Here is an 18025-nt window from a genome sequence, read left to right as displayed (position 1 = left end):
CACTGGGGAATTGAGGTGCGACCATGTGGCGTTTTGCGCTGTTTCATGTCGCAGCCACTATGCCTACCCACGCAAGTGAGGTACCATTGTTTTTGGGAGACCTGGGGGAACGCTGGGTGGCTGGAATTTTGTTGATTCACGCAGATTCCAGAACTTTCCACCACAGAAATGTGAGGAAAATGTGTTTTTTTGTCAAATGTTTAGGTTTGCAAGGGATTCTGGGTAACAAAACCTGGGGTTAGGCAGACGAGTCACCCCATCCTGAATTTCCCTGGGTGTCTAGTTTTCAAAAATGTATAGGTTTGCTAGCTTTCCCTAGGTGCTGGCAGAGCTACGGCACAAAAACAAAAGGTAGTCTTTTTGTCCAAAACGTGCTAGATTTCACTGGGAAATTGAGGTGCGACCATGTTGCGTTTTGCGCTGTTTCATGTCACAGCCACTATGCCTACCCACGCAAGTGAGGTACCATTTTTTTGGGGGAGACCTGGGGGAATGCTAGGTGGGTGGAAATTTGTTGATCCACGCAGATTCCAGAACTTTCCACCACAGAAATGTGAGGAAAATGTGTTTTTTGTGTCAAATGTTTAGGTTTGCAAGGGATTCTGGGTAACAAAACCTGGGGGTAGTCAGACGAGTCACCCCATCCTGAATTCCCCTGGGTGTCTAGTTTTCAAAAATGTATAGGTTTGCTAGCTTTCCCTAGGTGCTGGCAGAGCTACGGCACAAAAACAAAAGGTAGTCTTTTTGTCCAAAACGTGCTAGATTTCACTGGGAAATTGAGGTGCGACCATGTTGCGTTTTGCGCTGTTTCATGTCGCAGCCACTATGCCTACCCACGCAAGTGAGGTACCATTTTTTTCGGGAGACCTGGGGGAACGCTGGGTGGGTAGAAATTTGTTGATCCACGCAGATTCCAGATCTTTCCACCACAGAAATGTGAGGAAAATGTGTCTTTTGTGTCAAATTTTTTGGTTTGCAAGGGATTCTGGGTAACAAAACCTGGGGGTAGGCAGACGAGTCACCCCATCCTGAATTCCCCTGGGTGTCTAGTTTTGAAAAATGTATAGGTTTGCTAGGTTTCCCTAGGTGCTGGCAGAGCTACGGCGCAAAAACAAAAGGTAGTCTTTTTGTCCGAAAAGTGCAAGATTTCACTGGGAAATTGAGGTGCGACCATGTTGCGTTTTGCGCTGTTTCATGTCGCAGCCACTATGCCTACCCACGCAAGTGAGGTACCATTTTTTTCCGGAGACCTGGGGGCACGCTGGGTGGGTGGAAATTTGTTGATCCACGCAGATTCCAGAACTTTCCACCACAGAAATGTGAGGAAAATGTATTTTTTGTCACATTTTTAGGTTTGCAAAGGATTCTGGGTAACAGAACCTGGGGGTAGTCAGACGAGTCACCCCATCCTGAATTCCCCTGGGTGTCTAGTTTTCAAAAATGTATAGGTTTGCTAGGTTTCCCTAGGTGCTGGCAGAGCTACGGCGCAAAAACAAAAGGTAGTCTTTTTGTCCAAAATGTGCTAGATTTCACTGGGAAATTGAGGTGCGACCATGTTGCGTTTTGCACTGTTTCATGTCGCAGCCACTATGCCTACCCACGCAAGTGAGGTACCATTTTTTTCGGGAGACCTGGGGGCACGCTGGGTGGGTGGAAATTTGTTGATCCACGCAGACTCCAGAACTTTCCACCACAGAAATGTGAGGAAAAAGTGTTTTTTTCACATTTTTAGGTTTGCAAGGGATTCTGGGTAACAAAACCTGGGGGTAGGCAGACGAGTCACCTCATCCTGAATTCCCCTGGGTGTCTAGTTTTAAAAAATGTATAGGTTTGCTAGGTTTCCCTAGGTGCTGGCAGAGCTATGGCGCAAAAACAAAAGGTAGTCTTTTTGTCCAAAACGTGCTAGATTTCACTGGGAAATTGAGGAGCGACCATGTTGCGTTTTACGCTGTTTCATGTCGCAGCCACTATGCCTACCCACGCAAGTGAGGTACCATTTTTTTCGGGAGACCTGGGGGCACTCTGGGTGGGTGGAAATTTGTTGATCCACGCAGACTCCAGAACTTTCCACCACAGAAATGTGAGGAAAATGTGTTTTTTTTCACATTTTTAGGTTTGCAAGGGATTCTGGGTAACAAAACCTGGGGGTAGGCAGACGAGTCACCCCATCCTGAATTCCCTTGGGTGTCTAGTTTTAAAAAATGTATAGGTTTGCTAGGTTTCCCTAGGTGCTGGCAGAGCTACGGCGCAAAAACAAAAGGTAGTCTTTTTGTCCAAAAAGTGCTAGATTTCACTGGGAAATTGAGGTGCGACCATGTTGCGTTTTGCGCTGTTTCATGTCGCAGCCACTATGCCTACCCACGAAAGTGAGGTACCATTTTTTTCAGGAGTCCTGGGGGCACGCTGGGTGGGTGGAAATTTGTTGATCCACGCAGATTCCAGAACTTCCCACCACAGAAATGTGAGGAAAATGTGTTTTTTTGTCAAATTTTTAGGTTTGCAAGGGATTCTGGGTAACAAAACCTGGGGGTAGGCAGATGAGTCACCCCATCCTGAATTCCCCTGGGTGTCTAGTTTTCAAAAATGTATATGTTTGCTAGGTTTCCCTAGGTGCTGGCGGAGCTAGGGCGCAAAAACAAAAGGTAGTCTTTTTGTCCAAAACGTGCTAGATTTCACTGGGAAATTGAGGTGCGACCATGCTGCGTTTTGCGCTGTTTCATGTCGCAGCCACTATGCCTACCCACGCAAGTGAGGTACCATTTTTTTGGGAGACCTGGGGGCAAGCTGGGTGGGTGGAAATTTGTTGATCCACGCAGATTCCAGAACTTTCCACCACAGAAATGTGAGGAAAATGTGTTTTTTTTGTCCAATTCTTAGCTTTGCAAGGGATTCTGGGTAACAAAACCTGGTGGTAGGCAGTCGAGTCACCCCATCCTGAATTCCCCTGGGTGTCTACGTTTCAAAGATATAGAGGTTTGCTAGGTTTCCCTAGGTGCTGGCAGAGCTAGGGCTCAAAAACAAAAGGTAGTCTCTTTGTCCAAAGAGCGCAAGATTTCACTGGGAAATTGAGGTGCGACCACGTTGCATTTTGCGATGTTTCCTGTCGTAGGCACAAGGCCGACCCACACAAGTGAGGTACCGTTTTTATCGGGAGACCTGAGGGAACGCTGGGTGGGTGGAAATTTGTTGATCCACGCAGATTCCAGAATATTCCACCACAGAAATGTGAGGGAAATGTGTTTATTTTGTCAAATTTTAAGGTTTGCAAGGGATTCTGGGTAACAAAACCTGGGGGTAGTCAGACGAGTCACCCCCTCCTGAATTCCCCTGGGTGTCTAGTTTTCAAAAATGTATAGGTTTGCTAGCTATCCCTAGGTGCTGGCAGAGCTACGGCACAAAAACAAAAGGTAGTCTTTTTGTCCAAAACGTGCTAGATTTCACTGGGAAATTGAGGTGCGACCATGTTGCGTTTTGCGCTGTTTCATGTCGCAGCCACTATGCCTACCCACGCAAGTGAGGTACCATTTTTTTCCGGAGACCTGGGGGCACGCTGGGTGGGTGGAAATTTGTTGATCCACGCAGATTCCAGAACTTTCCACCACAGAAATGTGAGGAAAATGTGTTTTTTTGTCACATTTTTAGGTTTGCAAAGGATTCTGGGTAACAGAACCTGGGGGTAGGCAGACGAGTCACCCCATCCTGAATTCCCCTGAGTGTCTAGTTTTAAAAAATGTATAGGTTTGCTAGGTTTCCCTCGGTGCTGGCAGAGCTACGGCGCAAAAACAAAAGGTAGTCTTTTTGTCCAAAATGTGCTAGATTTCACTGGGAAATTGAGGTGCGACCATGTTGCGTTTTGCACTGTTTCATGTCGCAGCCACTATGCCTACCCACGCAAGTGAGGTACCATTTTTTTCGGGAGACCTGGGGGCACGCTGGGTGGGTGGAAATTTGTTGATCCACGCAGACTCCAGAACTTTCCACCACAGAAATGTGAGGAAAATGTGTTTTTTTCACATTTTTAGGTTTGCAAGGGATTGTGGGTAACAAAACCTGGGGGTAGTCAGACGAGTCCCCCCATCCTGAATTCCCCTGGGTGTCTAGTTTTCAAAAATGGATAGGTTTGCTAGGTTTCCCTAGGTGCTGGCAGAGCTACGGCGCAAAAACAAAAGGTAGTCTTTTTGTCCGAAAAGTGCAAGATTTCACTGGGAAATTGAGGTGCGACCATGTTGCGTTTTGCGCTGTCTCATGTCGCAGCCACTATGCCTACCCACGCAAGTGAGGTACCATTTGTTTTGGGAGACCTGGGGGAACGCTGGGTGGGTGGAAATTTGTTGATCCGCGCAGATTCCAGGACTTTCCACCACAGAAATGTGAGGAAAATGTGTTTTTTTTGTCAAATATTTAGGTTTGCAAGGGATTCTGGGTAACACAACCTGGGGGTAGGCAGACGAGTCACCCCATCCTAAATTCCCCTGGGTGTCTAGTTTTGAAAAATGTATAGGTTTGCTAGCTTTCCCTAGGTGCTGGCAGAGCTACGGCACAAAAACAAAAGGTAGTCTTTTTGTCCAAAACGTGCTAGATTTCACTGGGAAATTGAGGTGCGACCATGTTGCGTTTTGCGCTGTTTCATGTCGCAGCCACTATGCCTACCCACGCAAGTGAGGTACCATTTTTTTCAGGAGACCTGGGGGAACGCTGGGTGGGTAGAAATTTGTTGATCCACGCAGATTCCAGAACTTTCCACCACAGAAATGTGAGGAAAATGTGTTTTTTGTGTCAAATTTTTTGGTTTGCAAGGGATTCTGGGTAACAAAACCTGGGGGTAGGCAGACGAGTCACCCCATCCTGAATTCCCCTGGGTGTCTAGTTTTGAAAAATGTATAGGTTTGCTAGGTTTCCCTAGGTGCTGGCAGAGCTACGGCGCAAAAACAAAAGGTAGTCTTTTTGTCCGAAAAGTGCAAGATTTCACTGGGAAATTGAGGTGCGACCATGTTGCGTTTTGCGCTGTTTCATGTCGCAGCCACTATGCCTACCCACGCAAGTGAGGTACCATTTTTTTCCGGAGACCTGGGGGCACGCTGGGTGGGTGGAAATTTGTTGATCCACGCAGATTCCAGAACTTTCACCACAGAAATGTGAGGAAAATGTGGTTTTTTGTCAAATATTTAGGTTTGCAAAGGATTCTGGGTAACAAAACCTGGGGGTAGGCAGACGAGTCACCCCATCCTAAATTCCCCTGGGTGTCTAGTTTTGAAAAATGTATAGGTTTGCTAGCTTTCCCTAGGTGCTGGCAGAGCTACGGCACAAAAACAAAAGGTAGTCTTTTTGTCCAAAACGTGCTAGATTTCACTGGGAAATTGAGGTGCGACCATGTTGCGTTTTGCGCTGTTTCATGTCGCAGCCACTATGCCTACCCACGCAAGTGAGGTACCATTTTTTTCGGGAGACCTGGGGGCACTCTGGGTGGGTGGAAATTTGTTGATCCACACAGACTCCAGAACTTTCCACCACAGAAATTTGAGGAAAATTTGTTTTTTTCACATTTTTAGGTTTGCAAGGGATTCTGGGTAACAAAACCTGGGGGTAGGCAGACGAGTCACCCCATCCTGAATTCCCCTGGGTGTCTAGGTTTCAAAAATGTATAGGTTTGCTAGGTTTCCCTAGGTGCTGGCAGAGCTACGGCACAAAAACAAAAGGTAGTCTTTTTGTCCAAAACGTGCTAGATTTCACTGGGAAATTGAGGTGCCACCATGTTGCATTTTGTGCTGTTTCATGTCGCAGCCACTATGCCTACCCACGCAAGTGAGGTACCATTTTTTTGGGGAGACCTGGGAAAACGCTGGGTGGGTGGAAATTTGTTGATCCACGCAGACTCCAGAACTTTCCACCACAGAAATGTGAGGAAAATGTGGTTTTTTTTCACATTTTTAGGTTTGCAAGGGATTCTGGGTAACAAAACCTGGGGGTAGGCAGACGAGTCACCCCATCCTGAATTCCCTTGGGTGTCTAGTTTTCAAAAATGTATAGGTTTGCTAGGTTTCCCTAGGTGCTGGCAGAGCTACGGCGCAAAAACAAAAGGTAGTCTTTTTGTCCAAAAAGTGCTAGATTTCACTGGGAAATTGAGGTGCGACCATGTTGCGTTTTGCGCTGTTTCATGTCGCAGCCACTATGCCTACCCACGAAAGTGAGGTACCATTTTTTTCAGGAGACCTGGGGGCACGCTGGGTGGGTGGAAATTTGTTGATCCACGCAGATTCCAGAACTTCCCACCACAGAAATGTGAGGAAAATGTGTTTTTTTGTCAAATTTTTAGGTTTGCAAGGGATTCTGGGTAACAAAACCTGGGGGTAGGCAGATGAGTCACCCCATCCTGAATTCCCCTGGGTGTCTAGTTTTCAAAAATGTATATGTTTGCTAGGTTTCCCTAGGTGCTGGCGGAGCTAGGGCGCAAAAACAAAAGGTAGTCTTTTTGTCCAAAACGTGCTAGATTTCACTGGGAAATTGAGGTGCGACCATGCTGCGTTTTGCGCTGTTTCATGTCGCAGCCACTATGCCTACCCACGCAAGTGAGGTACCATTTTTTTGGGAGACCTGGGGGCAAGCTGGGTGGGTGGAAATTTGTTGATCCACGCAGATTCCAGAACTTTCCACCACAGAAATGTGAGGAAAATGTGTTTTTTTTGTCCAATTCTTAGCTTTGCAAGGGATTCTGGGTAACAAAACCTGGTGGTAGGCAGTCGAGTCACCCCATCCTGAATTCCCCTGGGTGTCTACGTTTCAAAGATATAGAGGTTTGCTAGGTTTCCCTAGGTGCTGGCAGAGCTAGGGCTCAAAAACAAAAGGTAGTCTCTTTGTCCAAAGAGCGCAAGATTTCACTGGGAAATTGAGGTGCGACCACGTTGCATTTTGCGATGTTTCCTGTCGTAGGCACAAGGCCGACCCACACAAGTGAGGTACCGTTTTGATCGGGAGACCTGAGGGAACGCTGGGTGGGTGGAAATTTGTTGATCCACGCAGATTCCAGAATATTCCACCACAGAAATGTGAGGGAAATGTGTTTATTTTGTCAAATTTTAAGGTTTGCAAGGGATTCTGGGTAACAAAACCTGGGGGTAGTCAGACGAGTCACCCCCTCCTGAATTCCCCTGGGTGTCTAGTTTTCAAAAATGTATAGGTTTGCTAGCTATCCCTAGGTGCTGGCAGAGCTACGGCACAAAAACAAAAGGTAGTCTTTTTGTCCAAAACGTGCTAGATTTCACTGGGAAATTGAGGTGCGACCATGTTGCGTTTTGCGCTGTTTCATGTCGCAGCCACTATGCCTACCCACGCAAGTGAGGTACCATTTTTTTCCGGAGACCTGGGGGCACGCTGGGTGGGTGGAAATTTGTTGATCCACGCAGATTCCAGAACTTTCCACCACAGAAATGTGAGGAAAATGTGTTTTTTTGTCACATTTTTAGGTTTGCAAAGGATTCTGGGTAACAGAACCTGGGGGTAGGCAGACGAGTCACCCCATCCTGAATTCCCCTGAGTGTCTAGTTTTAAAAAATGTATAGGTTTGCTAGGTTTCCCTAGGTGCTGGCAGAGCTACGGCGCAAAAACAAAAGGTAGTCTTTTTGTCCAAAATGTGCTAGATTTCACTGGGAAATTGAGGTGCGACCATGTTGCGTTTTGCACTGTTTCATGTCGCAGCCACTATGCCTACCCACGCAAGTGAGGTACCATTTTTTTCGGGAGACCTGGGGGCACGCTGGGTGGGTGGAAATTTGTTGATCCACGCAGACTCCAGAACTTTCCACCACAGAAATGTGAGGAAAATGTGTTTTTTTCACATTTTTAGGTTTGCAAGGGATTGTGGGTAACAAAACCTGGGGGTAGTCAGACGAGTCCCCCCATCCTGAATTCCCCTGGGTGTCTAGTTTTCAAAAATGTATAGGTTTGCTAGGTTTCCCTAGGTGCTGGCAGAGCTACGGCGCAAAAACAAAAGGTAGTCTTTTTGTCCGAAAAGTGCAAGATTTCACTGGGAAATTGAGGTGCGACCATGTTGCGTTTTGCGCTGTCTCATGTCGCAGCCACTATGCCTACCCACGCAAGTGAGGTACCATTTGTTTTGGGAGACCTGGGGGAACGCTGGGTGGGTGGAAATTTGTTGATCCGCGCAGATTCCAGGACTTTCCACCACAGAAATGTGAGGAAAATGTGTTTTTTTTGTCAAATATTTAGGTTTGCAAGGGATTCTGGGTAACACAACCTGGGGGTAGGCAGACGAGTCACCCCATCCTAAATTCCCCTGGGTGTCTAGTTTTGAAAAATGTATAGGTTTGCTAGCTTTCCCTAGGTGCTGGCAGAGCTACGGCACAAAAACAAAAGGTAGTCTTTTTGTCCAAAACGTGCTAGATTTCACTGGGAAATTGAGGTGCGACCATGTTGCGTTTTGCGCTGTTTCATGTCGCAGCCACTATGCCTACCCACGCAAGTGAGGTACCATTTTTTTCAGGAGACCTGGGGGAACGCTGGGTGGGTAGAAATTTGTTGATCCACGCAGATTCCAGAACTTTCCACCACAGAAATGTGAGGAAAATGTGTTTTTTGTGTCAAATTTTTTGGTTTGCAAGGGATTCTGGGTAACAAAACCTGGGGGTAGGCAGACGAGTCACCCCATCCTGAATTCCCCTGGGTGTCTAGTTTTGAAAAATGTATAGGTTTGCTAGGTTTCCCTAGGTGCTGGCAGAGCTACGGCGCAAAAACAAAAGGTAGTCTTTTTGTCCGAAAAGTGCAAGATTTCACTGGGAAATTGAGGTGCGACCATGTTGCGTTTTGCGCTGTTTCATGTCGCAGCCACTATGCCTACCCACGCAAGTGAGGTACCATTTTTTTCCGGAGACCTGGGGGCACGCTGGGTGGGTGGAAATTTGTTGATCCACGCAGATTCCAGAACTTTCACCACAGAAATGTGAGGAAAATGTGGTTTTTTGTCAAATATTTAGGTTTGCAAAGGATTCTGGGTAACAAAACCTAGGGGTAGGCAGACGAGTCACCCCATCCTGAATTCCCCTGGGTGTCTAGTTTTCAAAAATGTATAGGTTTGCTAGGTTTCCCTAGGTGCTGGCAGAGCTACGGCGCAAAAACAAAAGGTAGTCTTTTTGTCCAAAATGTGCTAGATTTCACTGGGAAATTGAGGTGCGACCATGTTGCGTTTTGCGCTGTTTCATGTCGCAGCCACTATGCCTACCCACGCAAGTGAGGTACCATTTTTTTCGGGAGACCTGGGGGCACGCTGGGTGGGTGGAAATTTGTTGATCCACGCAGACTCCAGAACTTTCCACCACAGAAATGTGAGGAAAATGTGTTTTTTTCACATTTTTAGGTTTGCAAGGGATTCTGGGTAACAAAACCTGGGGGTAGGCAGATGAGTCACCCCATCCTGAATTCCCCTGGGTGTCTAGTTTTAAAAAATGTATAGGTTTGCTAGGTTTCCCTAGGTGCTGGCAGAGCTACGGCGCAAAAACAAAAGGTAGTCTTTTTGTCCAAAACGTGCTAGATTTCACTGGGAAATTGAGGAGCGACCATGTTGCGTTTTGCGCTGTTTCATGTCGCAGCCACTATGCCTACCCACGCAAGTGAGGTACAATTTTTTTCGGGAGACCTGGGTGCACGCTGGGTGGGTGGAAATTTGTTGATCCACACAGACTCCAGAACTTTACACCACAGAAATTTGAGGAAAATGTGTTTTTTTCACATTGTTAGGTTTGCAAGGGATTCTGGGTAACAAAACCTGGGGGTAGGCAGACGAGTCACCCCATCCTGAATTCCCTTGGGTGTCTAGTTTTCAAAAATGTATAGGTTTGCTAGGTTTCCCTAGGTGCTGGCAGAGCTACGGCACAAAAACAAAAGGTAGTCTTTTTGTCCAAAAAGTGCTAGATTTCACTGGGAAATTGAGGTGCGACCATGTTGCGTTTTGCGCTGTTTCATGTCGCAGCCACTATGCCTACCCACGCAAGTGAGGTACCATTTTTTTCAGTAGACCGGGGGCACGCTGGGTGGGTGGAAATTTGTTGGTCCACACAGATTCCAGAACTTCCCACCACAGAAATGTGAGGAAAATGTGTATTTTTGTCAAATTTTTAGGTTTGCAAGCGATTCTGGGTAACAAAACCTGGGGGTAGGCAGACGAGTCACCCCATCCTGAATTCCCCTGGGTGTCTAGTTTTCAAAAATGTATATGTTTGCTAGGTTTCCCTAGGTGCTGGCAGAGCTACGGCGCAAAAACAAAAGGTAGTCTTTTTGTCCAAAACGTGCTAGATTTCACTGGGAAATTGAGGTGCGACCATGTTGCATTTTGCGCTGTTTCATGTCGCAGCCACTATGCCTACCCACGAAAGTGAGGTACCATTTTTTTCAGGAGACCTGGGGGCACGCTGGGTGGGTGGAAATTTGTTGATCCACGCAGATTCCAGAACTTCCCACCACAGAAATGTGAGGAAAATGTGTTTTTTTGTCAAATTTTTAGGTTTGCAAGGGATTCTGGGTAACAAAACCTGGGGGTAGGCAGATGAGTCACCCCATCCTGAATTCCCCTGGGTGTCTAGTTTTCAAAAATGTATATGTTTGCTAGGTTTCCCTAGGTGCTGGCAGAGCTACGGCGCAAAAACAAAAGGTAGTCTTTTTGTCCAAAATGTGCTAGATTTCACTGGGAAATTGAGGTGCGACCATGTTGCGTTTTGCACTGTTTCATGTCGCAGCCACTATGCCTACCCACGCAAGTGAGGTACCATTTTTTTCGGGAGACCTGGGGGCACGCTGGGTGGGTGGAAATTTGTTGATCCACGCAGACTCCAGAACTTTCCACCACAGAAATGTGAGGAAAATGTGTTTTTTTCACATTTTTAGGTTTGCAAGGGATTGTGGGTAACAAAACCTGGGGGTAGTCAGACGAGTCCCCCCATCCTGAATTCCCCTGGGTGTCTAGTTTTCAAAAATGTATAGGTTTGCTAGGTTTCCCTAGGTGCTGGCAGAGCTACGGCGCAAAAACAAAAGGTAGTCTTTTTGTCCGAAAAGTGCAAGATTTCACTGGGAAATTGAGGTGCGACCATGTTGCGTTTTGCGCTGTCTCATGTCGCAGCCACTATGCCTACCCACGCAAGTGAGGTACCATTTGTTTTGGGAGACCTGGGGGAACGCTGGGTGGGTGGAAATTTGTTGATCCGCGCAGATTCCAGGACTTTCCACCACAGAAATGTGAGGAAAATGTGTTTTTTTTGTCAAATATTTAGGTTTGCAAGGGATTCTGGGTAACACAACCTGGGGGTAGGCAGACGAGTCACCCCATCCTAAATTCCCCTGGGTGTCTAGTTTTGAAAAATGTATAGGTTTGCTAGCTTTCCCTAGGTGCTGGCAGAGCTACGGCACAAAAACAAAAGGTAGTCTTTTTGTCCAAAACGTGCTAGATTTCACTGGGAAATTGAGGTGCGACCATGTTGCGTTTTGCGCTGTTTCATGTCGCAGCCACTATGCCTACCCACGCAAGTGAGGTACCATTTTTTTCAGGAGACCTGGGGGAACGCTGGGTGGGTAGAAATTTGTTGATCCACGCAGATTCCAGAACTTTCCACCACAGAAATGTGAGGAAAATGTGTTTTTTGTGTCAAATTTTTTGGTTTGCAAGGGATTCTGGGTAACAAAACCTGGGGGTAGGCAGACGAGTCACCCCATCCTGAATTCCCCTGGGTGTCTAGTTTTGAAAAATGTATAGGTTTGCTAGGTTTCCCTAGGTGCTGGCAGAGCTACGGCGCAAAAACAAAAGGTAGTCTTTTTGTCCGAAAAGTGCAAGATTTCACTGGGAAATTGAGGTGCGACCATGTTGCGTTTTGCGCTGTTTCATGTCGCAGCCACTATGCCTACCCACGCAAGTGAGGTACCATTTTTTTCCGGAGACCTGGGGGCACGCTGGGTGGGTGGAAATTTGTTGATCCACGCAGATTCCAGAACTTTCACCACAGAAATGTGAGGAAAATGTGGTTTTTTGTCAAATATTTAGGTTTGCAAAGGATTCTGGGTAACAAAACCTGGGGGTAGGCAGACGAGTCACCCCATCCTAAATTCCCCTGGGTGTCTAGTTTTGAAAAATGTATAGGTTTGCTAGCTTTCCCTAGGTGCTGGCAGAGCTACGGCACAAAAACAAAAGGTAGTCTTTTTGTCCAAAACGTGCTAGATTTCACTGGGAAATTGAGGTGCGACCATGTTGCGTTTTGCGCTGTTTCATGTCGCAGCCACTATGCCTACCCACGCAAGTGAGGTACCATTTTTTTCGGGAGACCTGGGGGCACTCTGGGTGGGTGGAAATTTGTTGATCCACACAGACTCCAGAACTTTCCACCACAGAAATTTGAGGAAAATTTGTTTTTTTCACATTTTTAGGTTTGCAAGGGATTCTGGGTAACAAAACCTGGGGGTAGGCAGACGAGTCACCCCATCCTGAATTCCCCTGGGTGTCTAGGTTTCAAAAATGTATAGGTTTGCTAGGTTTCCCTAGGTGCTGGCAGAGCTACGGCACAAAAACAAAAGGTAGTCTTTTTGTCCAAAACGTGCTAGATTTCACTGGGAAATTGAGGTGCCACCATGTTGCATTTTGTGCTGTTTCATGTCGCAGCCACTATGCCTACCCACGCAAGTGAGGTACCATTTTTTTGGGGAGACCTGGGAAAACGCTGGGTGGGTGGAAATTTGTTGATCCACGCAGACTCCAGAACTTTCCACCACAGAAATGTGAGGAAAATGTGGTTTTTTTTCACATTTTTAGGTTTGCAAGGGATTCTGGGTAACAAAACCTGGGGGTAGGCAGACGAGTCACCCCATCCTGAATTCCCTTGGGTGTCTAGTTTTCAAAAATGTATAGGTTTGCTAGGTTTCCCTAGGTGCTGGCAGAGCTACGGCGCAAAAACAAAAGGTAGTCTTTTTGTCCAAAAAGTGCTAGATTTCACTGGGAAATTGAGGTGCGACCATGTTGCGTTTTGCGCTGTTTCATGTCGCAGCCACTATGCCTACCCACGAAAGTGAGGTACCATTTTTTTCAGGAGACCTGGGGGCACGCTGGGTGGGTGGAAATTTGTTGATCCACGCAGATTCCAGAACTTCCCACCACAGAAATGTGAGGAAAATGTGTTTTTTTGTCAAATTTTTAGGTTTGCAAGGGATTCTGGGTAACAAAACCTGGGGGTAGGCAGATGAGTCACCCCATCCTGAATTCCCCTGGGTGTCTAGTTTTCAAAAATGTATATGTTTGCTAGGTTTCCCTAGGTGCTGGCGGAGCTAGGGCGCAAAAACAAAAGGTAGTCTTTTTGTCCAAAACGTGCTAGATTTCACTGGGAAATTGAGGTGCGACCATGCTGCGTTTTGCGCTGTTTCATGTCGCAGCCACTATGCCTACCCACGCAAGTGAGGTACCATTTTTTTGGGAGACCTGGGGGCAAGCTGGGTGGGTGGAAATTTGTTGATCCACGCAGATTCCAGAACTTTCCACCACAGAAATGTGAGGAAAATGTGTTTTTTTTGTCCAATTCTTAGCTTTGCAAGGGATTCTGGGTAACAAAACCTGGTGGTAGGCAGTCGAGTCACCCCATCCTGAATTCCCCTGGGTGTCTACGTTTCAAAGATATAGAGGTTTGCTAGGTTTCCCTAGGTGCTGGCAGAGCTAGGGCTCAAAAACAAAAGGTAGTCTCTTTGTCCAAAGAGCGCAAGATTTCACTGGGAAATTGAGGTGCGACCACGTTGCATTTTGCGATGTTTCCTGTCGTAGGCACAAGGCCGACCCACACAAGTGAGGTACCGTTTTGATCGGGAGACCTGAGGGAACGCTGGGTGGGTGGAAATTTGTTGATCCACGCAGATTCCAGAATATTCCACCACAGAAATGTGAGGGAAATGTGTTTATTTTGTCAAATTTTAAGGTTTGCAAGGGATTCTGGGTAACAAAACCTGGGGGTAGTCAGACGAGTCACCCCCTCCTGAATTCCCCTGGGTGTCTAGTTTTCAAAAATGTATAGGTTTGCTAGCTATCCCTAGGTGCTGGCAGAGCTACGGCACAAAAACAAAAGGTAGTCTTTTTGTCCAAAACGTGCTAGATTTCACTGGGAAATTGAGGTGCGACCATGTTGCGTTTTGCGCTGTTTCATGTCGCAGCCACTATGCCTACCCACGCAAGTGAGGTACCATTTTTTTCCGGAGACCTGGGGGCACGCTGGGTGGGTGGAAATTTGTTGATCCACGCAGATTCCAGAACTTTCCACCACAGAAATGTGAGGAAAATGTGTTTTTTTGTCACATTTTTAGGTTTGCAAAGGATTCTGGGTAACAGAACCTGGGGGTAGGCAGACGAGTCACCCCATCCTGAATTCCCCTGAGTGTCTAGTTTTAAAAAATGTATAGGTTTGCTAGGTTTCCCTAGGTGCTGGCAGAGCTACGGCGCAAAAACAAAAGGTAGTCTTTTTGTCCAAAATGTGCTAGATTTCACTGGGAAATTGAGGTGCGACCATGTTGCGTTTTGCACTGTTTCATGTCGCAGCCACTATGCCTACCCACGCAAGTGAGGTACCATTTTTTTCGGGAGACCTGGGGGCACGCTGGGTGGGTGGAAATTTGTTGATCCACGCAGACTCCAGAACTTTCCACCACAGAAATGTGAGGAAAATGTGTTTTTTTCACATTTTTAGGTTTGCAAGGGATTGTGGGTAACAAAACCTGGGGGTAGTCAGACGAGTCCCCCCATCCTGAATTCCCCTGGGTGTCTAGTTTTCAAAAATGTATAGGTTTGCTAGGTTTCCCTAGGTGCTGGCAGAGCTACGGCGCAAAAACAAAAGGTAGTCTTTTTGTCCGAAAAGTGCAAGATTTCACTGGGAAATTGAGGTGCGACCATGTTGCGTTTTGCGCTGTCTCATGTCGCAGCCACTATGCCTACCCACGCAAGTGAGGTACCATTTGTTTTGGGAGACCTGGGGGAACGCTGGGTGGGTGGAAATTTGTTGATCCGCGCAGATTCCAGGACTTTCCACCACAGAAATGTGAGGAAAATGTGTTTTTTTTGTCAAATATTTAGGTTTGCAAGGGATTCTGGGTAACACAACCTGGGGGTAGGCAGACGAGTCACCCCATCCTAAATTCCCCTGGGTGTCTAGTTTTGAAAAATGTATAGGTTTGCTAGCTTTCCCTAGGTGCTGGCAGAGCTACGGCACAAAAACAAAAGGTAGTCTTTTTGTCCAAAACGTGCTAGATTTCACTGGGAAATTGAGGTGCGACCATGTTGCGTTTTGCGCTGTTTCATGTCGCAGCCACTATGCCTACCCACGCAAGTGAGGTACCATTTTTTTCAGGAGACCTGGGGGAACGCTGGGTGGGTAGAAATTTGTTGATCCACGCAGATTCCAGAACTTTCCACCACAGAAATGTGAGGAAAATGTGTTTTTTGTGTCAAATTTTTTGGTTTGCAAGGGATTCTGGGTAACAAAACCTGGGGGTAGGCAGACGAGTCACCCCATCCTGAATTCCCCTGGGTGTCTAGTTTTGAAAAATGTATAGGTTTGCTAGGTTTCCCTAGGTGCTGGCAGAGCTACGGCGCAAAAACAAAAGGTAGTCTTTTTGTCCGAAAAGTGCAAGATTTCACTGGGAAATTGAGGTGCGACCATGTTGCGTTTTGCGCTGTTTCATGTCGCAGCCACTATGCCTACCCACGCAAGTGAGGTACCATTTTTTTCCGGAGACCTGGGGGCACGCTGGGTGGGTGGAAATTTGTTGATCCACGCAGATTCCAGAACTTTCACCACAGAAATGTGAGGAAAATGTGGTTTTTTGTCAAATATTTAGGTTTGCAAAGGATTCTGGGTAACAAAACCTAGGGGTAGGCAGACGAGTCACCCCATCCTGAATTCCCCTGGGTGTCTAGTTTTCAAAAATGTATAGGTTTGCTAGGTTTCCCTAGGTGCTGGCAGAGCTACGGCGCAAAAACAAAAGGTAGTCTTTTTGTCCAAAATGTGCTAGATTTCACTGGGAAATTGAGGTGCGACCATGTTGCGTTTTGCGCTGTTTCATGTCGCAGCCACTATGCCTACCCACGCAAGTGAGGTACCATTTTTTTCGGGAGACCTGGGGGCACGCTGGGTGGGTGGAAATTTGTTGATCCACGCAGACTCCAGAACTTTCCACCACAGAAATGTGAGGAAAATGTGTTTTTTTCACATTTTTAGGTTTGCAAGGGATTCTGGGTAACAAAACCTGGGGGTAGGCAGATGAGTCACCCCATCCTGAATTCCCCTGGGTGTCTAGTTTTAAAAAATGTATAGGTTTGCTAGGTTTCCCTAGGTGCTGGCAGAGCTACGGCGCAAAAACAAAAGGTAGTCTTTTTGTCCAAAACGTGCTAGATTTCACTGGGAAATTGAGGAGCGACCATGTTGCGTTTTGCGCTGTTTCATGTCGCAGCCACTATGCCTACCCACGCAAGTGAGGTACAATTTTTTTCGGGAGACCTGGGGGCACGCTGGGTGGGTGGAAATTTGTTGATCCACACAGACTCCAGAACTTTACACCACAGAAATTTGAGGAAAATGTGTTTTTTTCACATTGTTAGGTTTGCAAGGGATTCTGGGTAACAAAACCTGGGGGTAGGCAGACGAGTCACCCCATCCTGAATTCCCTTGGGTGTCTAGTTTTCAAAAATGTATAGGTTTGCTAGGTTTCCCTAGGTGCTGGCAGAGCTACGGCACAAAAACAAAAGGTAGTCTTTTTGTCCAAAAAGTGCTAGATTTCACTGGGAAATTGAGGTGCGACCATGTTGCGTTTTGCGCTGTTTCATGTCGCAGCCACTATGCCTACCCACGCAAGTGAGGTACCATTTTTTTCAGTAGACCGGGGGCACGCTGGGTGGGTGGAAATTTGTTGGTCCACACAGATTCCAGAACTTCCCACCACAGAAATGTGAGGAAAATGTGTATTTTTGTCAAATTTTTAGGTTTGCAAGCGATTCTGGGTAACAAAACCTGGGGGTAGGCAGACGAGTCACCCCATCCTGAATTCCCCTGGGTGTCTAGTTTTCAAAAATGTATATGTTTGCTAGGTTTCCCTAGGTGCTGGCAGAGCTACGGCGCAAAAACAAAAGGTAGTCTTTTTGTCCAAAACGTGCTAGATTTCACTGGGAAATTGAGGTGCGACCATGTTGCATTTTGCGCTGTTTCATGTCGCAGCCACTATGCCTACCCACGAAAGTGAGGTACCATTTTTTTCAGGAGACCTGGGGGCACGCTGGGTGGGTGGAAATTTGTTGATCCACGCAGATTCCAGAACTTCCCACCACAGAAATGTGAGGAAAATGTGTTTTTTTGTCAAATTTTTAGGTTTGCAAGGGATTCTGGGTAACAAAACCTGGGGGTAGGCAGATGAGTCACCCCATCCTGAATTCCCCTGGGTGTCTAGTTTTCAAAAATGTATATGTTTGCTAGGTTTCCCTAGGTGCTGGCGGAGCTAGGGCGCAAAAACAAAAGGTAGTCTTTTTGTCCAAAACGTGCTAGATTTCACTGGGAAATTGAGGTGCGACCATGCTGCGTTTTGCGCTGTTTCATGTCGCAGCCACTATGCCTACCCACGCAAGTGAGGTACCATTTTTTTCAGGAGACCTGGGGGCAAGCTGGGTGGGTGGAAATTTGTTGATCCACGCAGATTCCAGAACTTTCCACCACAGAAATGTGAGGAAAATTTGTTTTTTTTGTCCAATTCTTAGCTTTGCAAGGGATTCTGGGTAACAAAACCTGGGGGTAGGCAGACGAGTCACCCCATCCTGAATTCCCCTGGGTGTCTAGTTTTCAAAAATGTATAGGTTTGCTAGGTTTCCCTAGGTGCTGGCAGAGCTACGGCGCAAAAACAAAAGGTAGTCTTTTTGTCCAAAAAGTGCTGGATTTCACTGGGAAATTGAGGTGCGACCACGCAGATTCCAGAATATTCCACCACAGAAATGTGAGGGAAATGTGTTAATTTTGTCAAATTT

The 18025-nt window shown here is 46.7% G+C and overlaps 1 protein-coding gene across 1 annotated transcript in view; it reads right to left on the bottom strand.

Annotated features, from left to right (window-relative positions):
• The window catches only part of LOC144824800 (interferon-induced transmembrane protein 1-like), a 145484-nt gene that overhangs the window by 78457 nt on the left and 49002 nt on the right, over positions 1-18025 (bottom strand). The window lies entirely within an intron of this gene.

This window comes from Lissotriton helveticus, chromosome 3_1 (assembly GCF_964261635.1).
Source record: "Lissotriton helveticus chromosome 3_1, aLisHel1.1, whole genome shotgun sequence".
Taxonomy (NCBI): Eukaryota; Metazoa; Chordata; class Amphibia; order Caudata; family Salamandridae; genus Lissotriton; species Lissotriton helveticus.
Note: the sequence above shows the minus strand (reverse complement) of the source record. Positions and strands in the feature narration are given on the sequence as shown.